The 16350-nt window shown below is 36.1% G+C and overlaps 1 pseudogene; it reads right to left on the reverse strand.

Annotated features, from left to right (window-relative positions):
* Window positions 1–10626: 10626 nt before the first annotated feature.
* LOC143529757 (F-box only protein 8-like) lies at window positions 10627–11797 on the reverse strand (annotated as a pseudogene).
* Between the last annotated feature and the right edge of the window lie 4553 nt (window positions 11798–16350).

Raw genomic sequence — 16350 nt, forward strand, 5'->3', positions numbered from 1 at the left:
ATGCAAATTAGATTATTTTGCTACAATATTTATGTTTTGTGTATTGAAATTAATATTATCATCGTATTATTTGCTTTTTTATTTGAGTTATCGAGTTTATATTTTACTTAAGTCTTAAGGCCCAAATTTAGTTTGCCTTCGCCCAAATTTTTTTTGTGTTTCTCGGAGCCGGGCCTGACTTAGCCGAGTTCCCAGTGGGGCAGTCCTTCGAACAAACCATGGTGGCGGCAGTGGTTATCAGCATTGGCGAAGTATAGTGAGGGCTCGGAGGGGCCCGGCCCCCTGTTTTTTACGCGTAATAGTGTAAATTTACCCGTTTTTCATCCGAAATTTGTTATACATAGTGTAAATTAAGCCGTTTTCGACCGAAAAGTTAAGCTCAGACCCCGTTTTTTTGCGCAGTAGTGTGAATTTACCCATTTTCATCCGAAATTTGTTATACGTAGTATAAATTAAGCTGTTTTCGACCGAAAATTTAAGCCCGGACCCCCTTTTTTTGCGCGGGTAATGTAAATTTACCCGTTTTTCATCCGACATTTGTTATACGTAGTGTAAATTAAGCCGTTTTCGGTCGGAAATTTGAGCCCGGCCCCCGCGTTTATAACTTTTTTAAATACATTTTGAGTCCGCCCCCCGGTGTCTTAGTCCAAGCTTCGCCACTGGTTATCAGTTCCGGCATCGGTGGTCCTTCAAACACGGAGACGGTGGTGGTATCTCAATGACAGCGCGACGGTGAGCGTATAAGATAAAGAGACATAGATTTAGGTTTTTGATGTATATTAAAACGAATGGTAACAACTAAACTTCGCTGGCTCGCTTAAATCGCTGAAGTTTGATTTCAATTACGCCATATTTTCCGGATATTTAATTCATACGTAATGGCTTCCAAATTTAGTTTAATGGAATGGCAAAACAAGCCATTAAACTTTGTTCTTGATTTATCTAGTATTTACAAAACGAACCTTTCGGTTTAACAATTAATTTAACTAACCCTTAGACTTATAACTATTATTATTTTACAATTTGTGTCAAAACAAATTATATATAAATAATTAAATATATATTTGAAATGTTAATTATATATAGAATGTTTATGACGAATATTCGAACATTTATTTACTGTATCACGTGTGGATAGTTTACTTCATTATTCCTTCGGTTTTACTACTTATCAAATCGTAAATGTTCGACATGTTAATTCGTTATTTAATATTTTAGGGTTTTTGAAAATAGGCATATTACAGCCACCCTAGTAGGAAAGTTGGGAGCTTTGTTGTGGGCTAAGAGAACATAAGCAAATAATAGAAAAGGTTTTGTTTTTCTGTTTTCTTGGCAGTGGCTTACGATAGAGAAAAGTTAGTGGTATACTCAATATTAATTAATAATTTAATTGATTGTGGTGCGAATATTTATTGAGTGGATCAAGAAGACGAGACAAGTGGATTGCAAATGGTTGAAGCTGAAGAAAATTAATCACTTTGTAAAGTGATCAGAAGTTTGTAGTATTCGGTTATTTATTGGAGATTGGTTTCGGGATCGAGAATCAATTCCAACTAGAATAGCATACAAAAAGTAAAGATAGGAAAGACGTGATGGTGTTTGGGGGACTTCCAGTATTGACGAAATCGAACTACAAAGTATGGTCAACCAAGATGGAGGGGTTTCTGAAAGAATACGGTTTTTGGAAGTTATTTAACCTACAGTTGGCGTAGCTGTAGATGAAGGAAGATGTACACAGCGTTAGGGTTCATATGTCAAACCCTACCGGAAGATATCTTGGTACAAGTTGACATACTCATGAATGCTAAGGAAGTATGGAGTGCTTTGAAGATTCGATCTCTCGGAATTGATTATGTACGAAAAATAGAAGATGAAAAAGTAGTTCAAGAAGCCGCTGAGAAAGAAAGATTAGATGAGATCGTTGAGATAGAAAGATTGGATGCTATTGTTCAATAAGAACAAGCACGTAATAATGAACCTCGGGAAGCTGCAAAGATAGAAGAAGCTTTGCAAGTTGTTTTAGATTGTGAAGAAAAAGAAAGATTGAATGAAGAAAAAGAAAAAGAAAGAATTTCTTCGGAAGAAGAAGAGAAGACGGTGAATCTTCGGGTATGATTTTCTGACTCAAACAACCTTGAAGATTAGAAAACAATTAAGATAAGTGAGCATAAACGAAGTAAGAAATCTGCTACTAATCATGATGATGAGAGAAATGATATGATACTGAATGAAAGGATTGATGCAGCTAACTGGTCTACAAATTTAGAAGTATGTGTGAAAGTCAACAATCGAGCAGTTGTTGATGAAAAGTCAAAACTGAAAGAAAGGTTCAGAATAAATGACTCGATAGGGTTTGATAAAGAAGGAATGAATAGCCCATCTGCAAGTTTTGATGACACTATGTGAATATTGGCTTTTGGCCACACACATGCTCTGGGCAGTTTGCCACACCTCGGTCTAAATGTGTGGCTAAAGGTCGCTTTCACCACACATTTGTTATTCGTGTGACTAAAAATGCACCTGTTAGAACTAAAAACACACATGTTAGAACCTTTAGCCACATAAATTAGATTTTTGTGGCAAAATATCACAGCTGCTGGAACATTTAACCACACTTTTTCAATTCGTGTGACAAAAAACACAGTTGTTCGAAACCGTTAGCCACACTTTCATAAAAAAATGTGACTTTTACTAGCCACAATTAGTAAATTATGGCCAAGTATGATCTACGCTCACAGTAGTTTGATAACGATGTGGTTAAAAACTAATACATATGGCCACACTTACGGGTATATGTGACCATAGAGTATTGTTTGTTAGCCACTTATAAATTTTATGTGTGGCTAAAAGTTAATGGTGACAGCAAATAAAACGTGTGACCGTTAATAGTTAATGGCCACACTTCAATTGTTTCATATGTGGCTAAAAGCTTATACATATGGTCACACTTACGGGTTTATGTGACCATAAATCATTATTTTATAGCCACTTATAAATTTTTATATATGGCTAAAAGCTAACAGTTACATTAAAACAAAAGTGTGACTATTGATAATTAATAGCCACATTCTAATTCTTTTGTGTGACCAACCAGACATCCACCCTTCAGCAACCAATCTGAACCCTATTCCATCATCCGCTGCTAATACTTTCATCACTCATTAACATCGATTGAAGCTCATCTTGGTTAGATAGTGATTTATACTTTAATTTTGAGAAATTTGGGTGTTCGAGGGTTTGAATGTAAGCAATTAGGTCTTGGATTCAATCGATTAGTATTCGTTCTAATTTAAACAATCTTGATACAAGTTGCAAGTGACGTTTTTGAATCTTTACTTTTTATCATTGTTGGATTTATATTTTCTAACGGGGGTTTTTAACATGATTAATTAGAACCCTAGTGATGTCATAAACATGTTAGGGTTTGAGTTATGTTGAGAACAGTTGGCTGACAGATTCGTTCCCATTTATTGATTGGTCTGTAACTTGCTGTTAAATGATACTTATTGATCGATTGTTGATTTTAGGATATAGTATTCTGAGTCTAGTTTCCAGAAAGGTAAAGTTTGTAATTTTTAGATGAGTGTTGAATACCTTTTATGATTTTACAAAAACATATGTCAAATCTGATTCGGGGAGTTATATTCTGGTCCATTTTTTGGACACCATAACTCCCTAATGACAAACCCAAACGGGTTGGTTCCACTTCTGGAACGTAGTATTATGAGTTTAAAAGATAACCCGATTGGTCTTACACAATTTAGTTTAATGAGTTGATAGAACTATTAAACTAATTTTTGTTGCGCAATCTGCTGAACTGTTAGTACCTATCTGTAATGGTTGAATTATTGTGAGTTTTCTATGATTGAGAAAAATATAATAAAAATTGCTTGAGAAACCTGATTCATATATAATATTGTGGTAAATTTTGTAGAATTTATCCTTAATCTTTTCTGTGTGAATAAAATCAGTTTGTACATGCCAGAATCTATCTCGTGAACTGAATGATCATAAGTTAAGTTGTATGATGAATATTTGGTTGCTTTGCCATGATATTATGTCTGGATACATGTTAAGACTTTCGGTACTGTTGACATTACTTATTATCACCAACGATTCGCCATGTCAAGTTTGTGTTTGTGTGTGAGTTCATACGTGGGTCTTAGAGTCATGTGTTGTTAAACATACTCTCATAACTTAAAACACTTGTACTAGGTAACAGTTAGCGAGTCAAATGCATTCATTTAGTTTGAGAAAACTCTGTTACATGTGACACCAGGTTTTGGATTGAAAACACGGACATACTTGCATATTGGTTTTGAAAATACTAAACGTTTGCCTATACTTGTTTTCTGGATTGAAAACACAAAACGTTTTGAAGTATTGGTTATGTAACCTGCTGAAACGGCCAAAAACGAGCTGAACTGCTGATTTTTTATTGCTCAATTGCTGCAAAACTGGTCAAAACATGCTGAAACGAGCTGGTTAAGTGCTGAAACGGACTGAAAAATCGATGAAACGAGCTGTTTAACATGATGTTTGCTGTAAAAACAAGCTGTTACGTGCTGAAACGAACTGAAAACTTGCTTAAACGAGCTATTTAACATGCTGTTTGCTGTTAAAATGAGCTGTTAAGTGCTGAAACGGACTGAAAAATCTCTGAAACGAGCTGTTTAGCATGTTGTTTGCTGTAAAAAACGAGCTATTAAGTGCTGAAACGCGCTGGAAAAGTGCTAACACGGATGAAAAATCGCTGAGAACGAGCTGTTTAACATGATGTTTGCTGTATAAACGAGCTGTTGCATGCTGAAACGAACTGAAAACTTGCTGAAACGAGCTTTTTAACATGTTGTTTGCTGTTAAAACGAGCTGTTAAGTGCTGAAACATAATGAAAAGTCGCTGAAACGAGCTGTTTAGCATGTTGTTTGCTGTAAAAACGAGCTGTTAAGTGCTGAGAACGAGCTGTTAAGTGGTGAAATGAACTGAAAAATCGCTGAAACGAGCTGTTTAACATGACGTTTGCTGTAAAAACGAGCTGTTACGTGCTGAAACGAACTGAAAACTTGCTAAAACGAGGTGTTTAACATGCTGTTTGCTGTTAAAACGAGATGCTGAGTGCTGAAACGGACTGAAAAATCGCTGAAACGAGCTGTTTAGCATGTTGTTTGCTGTAAAAATGAGTTGTTAAGTGCTGAAATGAACTGGACTGGAACATGAACTTTAATGATAAAACTAAAACATTTCCTCCGTTGTCCTTGTTCAGAAAAAAAGACCTGAAACCCGTTTTGACCTGTTCCTACCTTGACCCATTTTTACCCGGACCCGTTATGACCCGAACATTATGACCCTGACCCGTTCCGACCCAAACCATAACAACCTTTTTTTTAGCTGACCCGTTCCAACCCTGACACGTTTCGACCCTAACTCGTTCTGACCCATACCCGTTTCGACCCAACCCAACCCATTTTCCACCCCTATGTTTAATGTATATCGACGGGTTAGGCGAGTTGTACCTCTTTAGACACAATTTAAAATTATATGCATAATGGGCCATTAGAGATTTCAAGGACCATTAAGACAGGTATGACTTGTTTTTGTCTATTATGGTCTAATATGACTCCCTATAACACGATATAACCCTTAAATATCTAATGTTACATATCACATGCCATAATAGGCCACTAAGAGATTACAAGCCCTAATATGACCCATTAGAGCGACTATGACATGAAAAAGGCTATAATGGGCCACTAAAACCAACAAGTCCCAATAAGACCTATTGATGAAAGTATAACATGTTATCGGCCATTAACATCTAACTATGACTAATGACATTCTTATACAACCTTCTTAGAGCAACTATGATGTGATAGAGGCTATAATGGGCCACAAACACCAGTTAAGGTCCAATAAGGCCCATTAATGAAAGTATGACATATTATTGTGCTTTAACCAAACTATGGCTCACTAAACTCATACTCAACCCTTTTAGAGCAACTATGATATGATAGAGACTACAATGGGTCACTAACAACAATCAAGGCCCAAGACGTCCCATTAATGCAAAGTATGACATGCCATTAGGCGTTAACACCAACAATGAGTCACTACACTCCTATACAACCTGTTAAATTAACTATGACATGATATAGATATATTGGGCCATTAACAACAATCAAGGCCCAATATGTTCCATTAATAAAAGTATAACATGTTATTGGGCGTTGACACATGACTATGGCTTACTACACTCATATACAACCTCCTTGTAGCGACTATGACATGATAGGTGATATAATGGGTCACTAATACCAATCAACGCCATTTGATGAGACCAACTATGATTCACTACACTCCTATACAACCTGTTAACGTAACTATGACATGATAGACTCATACTGGCCATTAACAACAATCAAGGTCCAATAAGGCCATTGATGAAAGTATGACATATTATTGTGCTTTAACCAAACTATGGCTCACTAAACTCATACTCAACCCTTTTAGAGCAACTATGATATGATAGAGACTACAATGAGTCACTAACAACAATCAAGGCCCAAGACGGCCTATTAATGCAAAGTATGACGACCAACTATGACTCACTACACTCCTATACAACCTGTTAACGTAACTATGACATGATAGAGACGATATTGGCCATTAAAAACAATCAAGGCCTAATATGGCCCATTAATAAAAGTATGACATGTTATCAGGCGTTGACATATGCCTATGGCTCACTATACTCATATACAACCCTCTTGTAGCAACGGGGACATGATAGATGCTATAATAACCAGTAATACCAATCAAGGCCCATTGATGAATGTATAACATGTTGGGCCATTGACACAAATCAAGGCCAAATAAGGCCTATTGACGAAAGTATGGTGTGTTTCAGGCGTTAACACCTAACCATGACTAATGACACTCCTATACAACTCTTTTAGAGCAACTGTGATATGATAGATGCTATAATGGGACACTAACACCGATCAAGAACTAGTATGACCCACTAATGAAAGTATGGTTTATTAGACGTTAACACTGATTACTACACTCTTATACAACTCTTTTAGAGCAACTATAAATAACACTTGTATTTATTTTATATGTTTTTATATTTAAAATACAATTTTTATATTATTTAAGGTTTAATTAGTTGTTATATATATATATACACTAACAACTCTTTATTTTAATTATTAAAAATAAATTAAATTCAACCCCCTCTTTTCTTCAAAAAATTTTGAATTACCCTTCCATTCTTAAATTTAATTTGACCACATATTTTAACCTCCCTTTTTTCTTTCTTTTCATTCTTTCTTATTGTTCTTTTTCTTCATCTCTTTACACCCACCATAATCCTCAATCATTAATTCTCTAACTCACTCAATTCTTAACCAAATCCTTTGATTCCGGGCTCTAATCTAATTATTTTTGCGAGACGAATTCGCGTGTGGTGTTGGTTTCCATCAATTCTATCTTGATTTTTTCTGGATTCGTGTTGAGTGTGAAGAACCCTAAGAACCAAGTTTGGGGATTTTCAAATTTAAGTGTTATTTCTTGTAATTGAAGCTTAGTTCATCTTCTTTCATCGCTAAAAAGGTATGTATTTCACTTGTTTGATGACTACAGTTTGTTGACAGATTCGTTTTCGTTTATTTATTGGTATGTAACCTAATGTTAAACGATGATTACTTAACGATTTTTGATTCTAGGATATAGCACTATGAGTCTAGTTTCCAGAAAGGTAAAGTTTGTAATTTTTGGACACGTTTTGAATAGTTTTTATGATTTTACAAAAAACACTGGTCAAAGATGATTCGGGGAGTTATATTTTGGCCTGTCTTTCCGACACCATAACTCCCTAATGACAAAACCAAACGGGTGTTTCCAGTTCTGAAAATTAGTATTATGAGTTTTGAAGACATCCCAATTGGTCTTGCACAATTTAGATTAATGAGTTGATATAACCATTAAACAAGTGTTTGTTGTGCAATCTGCTGAACTGTTGGTACATATCTGTAATGGTTGAATTATTGTGCGTTTTGTATGTATGAGAAAAATATAATAAATTTTTTTGAGAAACCTAATTCATATATTCTACTGTGGTAAATTTTGTAGAATTTATACTTAATCGTTTCTTAGTGAATAAAATCAGTTTGTACACGACTACACGCTATAATCTGTCTCGTGAACTAAGTGATCATAAGTTAAGTTGTATGATGAATGTTTGGTTGATTTGTCATGATACGATGTGTGAATACATGTTAGGACTTTTTAGTACAGTTGACATTGATTATTATCACCAACAAGTCATCGATTCAAGTTTTTGTTTTGTGTATACATTATGTCTAATGTGATTGTGTGTGATAGTCGTCGTGCTTTGAGGTTTCTCCTCACATTATCTCTATACTAGTTATGATGCTAATATTTTAACAATTTTAGGTTCAAAAAGTTAGAGCCGAAATGGAAAAAGATGAAAGGAAGTCAAGAAACAAGTTGGAATAACGAGTGCAACGAATGGGATAAGTGGAAAAAGAACTTAAGAAAAATGAAGAAAGGAGGCAAAAACTATTTGATGAGTTTATGAGAAAGTTTGAGGTCGGTAGTAATTAGTAGTAGTTTCAAATATTTTGAATTCATAACTTATTAGTGAAGGTTTGTTAATGTAAACTTGTTTTGAATTTATGTTATTGTGTTTGTTAAACTTATGAAATAGCCACATTTATCTATGTGTGACCAAAAGTATGATAATAGCCACACTTTATATTACAAAAGCATTATGTGTGACAAACGATAAGACAATGGGCACACCACAAACTACAAAAGAGTGTTTGACTGGCAAGTTCATATTTTTAGCCACATTGACAATAACCTCCAGTGTCTATATGATATGATTAGCCACACAATACCTCACTATGTTGTGACGAAAAGTTTGACAATAGCCATACTTTAAATTACGAAAAGCATTATGTGTGACAAACGGTAAGACAATAGCTACACTATAATCTACAAAGGAGTGTTTGAGTGGCAAGTAAACATTTTTAGCCACTTTTTATGCAATATCCATTGTCTATATAATATAATTAGCCACACTATTATTAAATTTAAGTGGCCATTGATTTTCTATATCCACACGGTATAGGTCACAATGCACGCTTAACACAACCCTATTGGCCACATTATTATAAAATTCATGTGGCTGGCACATTAATTCATGTGGCTCTATACGTGCAATGGTCACTCATAGTAAATAGTCATGTGGCCATTTTCTACCGTTTAGCCACACTTATTGGAGATGCTTCTTGATGGCCAGCAACTAATGCCTGTACCCTTTAGCCACACTTATTACTACATAAGGCCACTAAAAACTGTGTGTGGCCATATCATACCCACGGTGTCGCGACCTTTAGTCACATATGACCTGAACCAAATGTGTGTGGCTAAAGGCCCAGCCACACTTTTTACGTGTGACCGAAGGTCAATATTCACGTAGTTATATGAAAGAAAAGAAAAGTGAGAAAGAAGAACTTGGAGAACGAAGTTGTATCTGAGATCAATGTTGATGGTGTGAATGATAAATGTGAAAAACTTGTTAAACAGGTTTGTTACAAACAACTGAAAAGAAAGGGAAAAGATGAATCGATGATCAAAATTGAAGAGTTGAGAGTGTTATGAGGGATTCAAGACCTTGGTGATACAAATTCAAGATTAGGGGGGGGGGGGGGGGGTGAATGAAGGATTAATCTTGAATATTAATAAAGTTAAGGGTGTATTAGGTTATATTTATTTTACCTAATTGAATTGTAGTAGGTTTAGGAAATGTATTTCTTGAAGAGCAAGCTTAGTAGGTATATATATATATATATAGGGTCTAGATTATTAGTTTTATTAGAGAGAGTCAAGGAGTCTCATCTCCATATACGTTTGATAAGTTCGCAAAGTTCGTTTGTTATGTTCGTTTGATTATATAAAAAGGGTCGAGGGTTGTCACCCCAATATCGCGTGTTCGTTTGTTTGATTCGATTGTTTGATCCGTCCGGGCCAACGAAATACAACCTCTATTTGTCTGCCCCTATTTCTAGAGTCTATAATGTCTATTTAACCAAAGTAGGTATGTTAAGAATAATAATACAATCGTCAAGAAAGGCATTCAAATTGTATGTAGAAGAACAAGTGGAATAAGACTCCTACCAATTGATAACAAGAATCATGTACTCCCATGAACAGAGATCATCACGTATCGGGAGTTTTGATATAAGCCATGCTGAGCCCGTATACTAAATCTAAACGTTAACAATTAAAAGCATGCTCTTTTTCATTCCATTATAATCTTTATTCCATTCCGCATTCCAGTTTTAAAAGCCAATTATAGGCAGCAGTCATGTGGTTGAATCGAAATTTTAAATATAACCAGAATAACTAAAATTAGTTCCTAAAACATGGGGTGATAGAGGGGCACACAAAATATGAAGAGACATAAGTTAAGAATCCAAATCATCTTGTCATTTGAAGATCATCTTCTATTGCATGAATACGAGTATCAGAAGTGTATCCAAGCTATTGATATATACCTTACTTGTGTGCTACAAAAGCCTTTTGTTCTCATCATTTTCTTAAATTGTAGAAACTGGCTGATCAAGTAGAATTAGTGTTTCAATGTAAGAATACACAAAATATGAAACTTCTCTTCCATTAATCCCAAGGTCATTGATGGATTTTGAGTAGGGTTCATAAACAACAAGTGATCCAGTGACTCTAGGATTAAATTTTTGAAATTCAATTATAGGTTCACATGTCTTCCTAAATCCACTTACAATAATCAACGATTCAAGTAGTGTGTTAACGATGAATAGTTTTGTAAACGATTTTGGAACATCATCCTCTATCATCCATACATTGAAATCTGGATTTTCATCCTCTCTATAACATTCCATAACAACAAGAGAATTCCTAAGCTTAGAGATGGTCAAATTATAACTAGGCTGATATGCTAAATTAGCTGGTATGTTTAGTTCTCTAAATTCTTCACTTGATATATCAATGAAATAATCAAATTATAAGATCTATAATCATCATTCGTAGTAATCATATCAATGGCAAGCCAATAAAAAACTCCATTTATAACTACTTTAGTATAGCCAAGTTGAATTGTTTTACGCGGGAGATTGTTGTATGGACTTCTCCAATCCCCTGTGCTTAACGTAAATACCTCAACTTGCCAAGGGATGCAACTTATTCTTTCCATATCATTCCAACTTCAAAGATGTGTAATCCTGACAATATTAGGGTTAGTAGCGTAAAGACAAACACCAAAACCTAGGACGATTCTATAAGTCCTTCCGTCTATCTGCTACATTAGGCACTACAATGGCAACCACTCTTCTAACTGAAAGATTCCAAATTACCGCCATGCTTGTTCCAGAGATGTGACTACCACGACTCTCTAGGTGATCATCGTACAAACACAACAAGCCGTGAGAAGTGACGATTATGCTAGGGTATATAAGCATCTTAACGGACTGGGGGAACAGTCAGCGGAACTTTCTGTTTGGGGAAGGTGTAAACATCTACATATGAAACGTATTTGAACTCACAATCAACATAATCATCATACCTTACAAGTAGATGTTGCTTTTGGCCGATGTAGCGAGAGATAAACTCTTTGCTATCGATGAGAGACTTCCATGATTTGGACACTGATCGGAATTGAATCAAAGATCTTACAGGAAGACTTTTCATGATTTCAGCCTGGATTTCGAAAGGTACGTTGTCTTCCTAAGACATTTTGATTCTGATGGGTATGATTTGGGGAGGATTGATTTTCTAGAGGATATCGATATGGGTAAATTACCAACATAAACAACCCATTTTTTACCATGTCAATTTTAGTCTACATCTCTCCATTTATTGAGTTTTTGACCAATAAACAAGTGACACGTCAGCGAAGCCGGCTAAGCCTTAGCCACCACTTTATGGACACGGAATTTTATGAAAAGTAAACGGGACCCACCTTTAGACTACATCTATGGTTATTTAGTCGGCATCCTTGACTCTTAGCCGGCTTCAGGATATGTGTCTATTCACTTAGCCGACTCCAAATATTACTTCTTTACTGGCTCCAACTCGGCTTGTAGGCTAAAGCTTCACTTAGTCGTCTTTTTTTTTCATTTAGCGTCTAAATTTAGCCGCCAAAATTGTATATTTTATCAATATTACCAACCCTATTAAATATTTAGCCGGCTTCTATCTTTTTATCTCTTAGCCGTCTTGTTAGCCGATGTAAATTTAGTCCCCAAATTAAATATTTTTATCTACTCAATTAAATATTTAGCCGGTTTCTATTATTTTTTTCTCTTAGCCGTTAATTTTTTTCTCTTAGCCGGCATGTTTTAGCCATAAAAAATAAATGCATTTACCTACCCAAATTTAATTTTTCACCAACCATTCTTATAAAACTATACAACCATCTTACAAAACCATTTACACCATATCAAACTTTTTTACTTTCTTGTCACACAAGATTCTCATTTTTAAATAAATGTGTGTGTTAACGTCGTCGTTTACTCGGGTTGTAGGCTAAAGCTTCACTTAGCCGTTTTCTTTTTTTTTTTTCTTTTAGTCGCCTAATTTGGACCGCCAAAATTTATAGTACTTTAGCCGCCATATCTTGTTTTTTCTCTCATAGCCATCTTCATTTAGCCGCCATATTAAATACTTTAACTACCAAATTAGATATGTAGCCGGCTCACATTTTGTTTCTCTCTTAGACGTCTTGATTTTCTCTTTTAGCCGTCATATTTTAGCCGCCAAAGTTAATTATTTTTATTAACCTAATAAAATACTTGGCTTGTCAAAACTAATACTTTAGCCATCAAAACTAAATACTTTTATCTACGCAACTTAATTTTTAGTTGGCTTCTACCTTTTTCTTTCTCAGCTGACATGTTTTAGTCACAGTATTGTTTTGGATAAAAATCAGGTAAGGATAATGTATCCAAATCTATAAATGTGATGTATAGTGCTATGATATTAACAATGATTGTATGAACGAAATAATGAAGAACACCAAGATTTGTTGCGAGGAAAAACCCTTTGATCTTGTTCAGATCAAAAGAAAAAAACCTCGGGTGATGACAACTCGTCGATCATCAATTTATTAATCACAAATAGGTTACAAGTGTGTTGGAGATTACGATCAATGTTACAATGAATGCTAATGTGTAGAGAGAAGTATGAGTTATGCTCTTAGTGTGTGTGAATACAAGTGAGTCTAATCGATCGTGTTTATAAAGGTAAATTACAATTAACAATAATCCCTATCTATCCGCCACTCTTCCATAACTCCTCCAACATTCATTGACCACGTGCTGGGAGCTTCCAGTAGCAAACTTTAAGGTATACCAAGTCATAAAGTCGTTATACCTGGCTAACACATCACCATTCAAATACAATAATTAGTAAATAAATAATACCGAGGATCCTTGATCCTTCATAACTTGAAACATATCTCAAGGATAATCTATCCACAAGACAGTCAAGAATAATGGATCCTCAGCATAAAAATAATGCCCTAACAATTGCCCCCAAAATGGCGGGTGATAGTGTAACACAACTGTCATTTTGAAATTCAAATCCCTGCAAATTGGAAACGATTAGACGTGTGCCAGACGGTTATTATCACTAAACTCATAAATATACGCCGCCTATATATGCAATGATTATAACCATTTTATAACCATACATCCAACCGTCCCTCATGTATCCTTCTTTGTTCTTCTTTTATTTTCTTTGAACATGTCTACTATTTCTGTATCCTCTTCCTCTTCCTCTTCCGACTATATCGACCCCGACGAACTCTATTTGCAAGGTATCCTTCAAGCCCCATCCTTTGAGATCTGTAAGTTTATAGATCCAGAAATTGACGACATCCAATCACATTTTCAGGCCAACACTGTTTTCCGACTTTTCAATCCTCAGCCCGCAGTGACTGTATATCAAAAAACTGGGTTTGTTTTCCAGCCCAGCCATTCCTAATAGGCTTCAAATACCACTTTTCTGATTTCACCCAAAGTTTCTTCACCTTGACGGGAATCAGCTACATCCAGACCATGCCTATGTTGTAGAGAGTTCTTCACGTTGTAGAAAGGATAATCGAGGAGGAAGGTGTTGAGTTCAGCTTGTCAGAGCTAACTTATCTGTACAACTTGGTTACTCACAGCTCCAAACGTTTTCTTTTTAAATCGAAACCTCGCCAAGTGATCCCTATTTCCAAGGTTACCCTGAACGGTACCCTCTGGAGGAATCAATTTTTCTTCGTCAAAAAGGATTCTATTCCGGGTGGACCCGCTCTACCCAAAAAGTGGATCCGGAAGGGTAGAATCTAGGATCCTTAGGTTGCAACAATAGGATACTCGATTCTTATGCTAACATCTTTTCCTTTCTGATGCAGTTGAAAACTTTGCTCTACTGTCCGAGCTTCCTGGAGTTGAAGAGAGAGTCAAGAAATTCTTGTCACTGGATCCTACAATCAGAACCTTTCAAGCTAAGTTTATTGATGAGTTTTCAGGAATCAAACTCAGAGTCAAACATGTCAAGTAAGTATAATAAATTTTAATATTGATAAAAGTAATTGTAAACTTATCTGCGAATTAATGTTTATAGGTGCTCAGAAGTCTGGAAAATCCGCATCCAAGTTTTCTCTCGAAGACATTGTCTGCATGTTCACAAAGAAAGAGACCCCAAAATCGACTCCAGTGCCTTAGCCTCGTCCAGTCACAACTCGAGCCAAGTCAGGAACAAAGAGGAAGAAGAGCTCCGAACCAGAGAACCCCTTTGAGACGGAGAAACAACTTCTCGAGATGCTCTCGACCGTAAGGATCCTTTATCCTTTCAATCTTTATTGTTCAAGTATTCTTCTAAGCTTATCCTATTTTCTTATATAGGCTGTTAATTCTGCTCGAAGCCATCATGAGAAGATTGTTGGGGAATATGAGGAGACTCTTGCTGCGATGGGCGGAGGATCACGCATCCACACTCGCGGTTCAAATGCAGGATGAAATCAACCGAGCTACCAACGAGGCAAAGATCTGGGCAGCTAAATCGGTTCTCCAGGCTAGGATCAAGCTGGTAACTGAGGCTAATGACCCATCTTTTGACAAATCCTCATGGGACATCAATCAGTGGAAGCAATCCTTGTCTGACTTGGGTGGAGGTGAGGACGAAGAAGAAGGTGAGATGACTGATGCGGGTGGAGCAGGTACAAGTGGAATGAAGGATGCAGAGGAGGCTGATGAAGGAAAGGAAGCAACCGCGGAGGGTGAAGTAGCCGCGTAAACGGGCGATGAAGGATATAGAAGACAAGGCCCAAGCCCGTTTTCTTTATTTTGTTTAATGATGTTTTTATGAACAATGGTTATGGTTTGTAATAGACAGTAGCAACTAGGGTAAAGGATCCATGATCCTTAAGACAATTTGCGGGGTAGCAAAGGTGGATGGATCCTCTGTTTATGGGGATAAAACCTTTGGTGCCCCTGTTCTTTATTTTCCTGCACTTATGAACAATTAGTACTACTTACTTAACCCGGGTGGATGGTCCATCTTTTGCATGATGAAATCCGGGTTAAGGATTTTGGATAAGTCCAAGTGACTTATGTTTAACAATAATTAAGAACTTTTAACTATCTGCCTGTTATTGTGAAAGATTTTTTGATATAAATTTAGTCTTGTTGAAGAATTTAGAAACATCTTTGAACACGATCTTTAGGATAAAATATCCTTAAAAAATATAGGCTAGGAATTCAATATCCTTAAACAATAGGATTCACAAATATCTTCACAAATAAATGTAAACTGACAAGTTTAAATCATACCATAAGATCTAATTAGATCTAGGTTACCATAAGTGTTGAGCCTTCTGTGATCCTCGTAGAAGCAATTTAAGGAATTTGAATCCATAAATTTTGATCTTCATAATGAACTTAGCAAATCTGTTGCAAACAACTTATAATATTAACTGGGGTTAGACCCATTAAGCTGGGGACAAGCCCATAAATACACTGGGGACAAGCCCGTGAACTAGGGACAAGCCCAAAAAATGGGGAGAAGCCCAAAAACTGGGGACTGGCCCAATGATACGGATGTCAATTGGGGACTCGCCCAAACCGGGATTTAGCCCAAACGTAAGATAACATGAAAATGTTATAAACCGGTACGTCTACCATAAATCGTAGGATCCTCCATATAGCCGAAAACGAAATTGTCAGCCACTAAACGTGTACTGGTCCCGCTGCCCTGGACTATACGTTGGATAGCGTGCGCTACAGGCGAGAGTGTAGAAA

The sequence above is a fragment of the Bidens hawaiensis genome, unplaced genomic scaffold (assembly GCF_021521415.1).
Source record: "Bidens hawaiensis isolate Kalapana, Puna unplaced genomic scaffold, B.hawaiensis_p1.1 tig00008656_1, whole genome shotgun sequence".
Lineage (NCBI taxonomy): Eukaryota > Viridiplantae > Streptophyta > Magnoliopsida > Asterales > Asteraceae > Bidens > Bidens hawaiensis.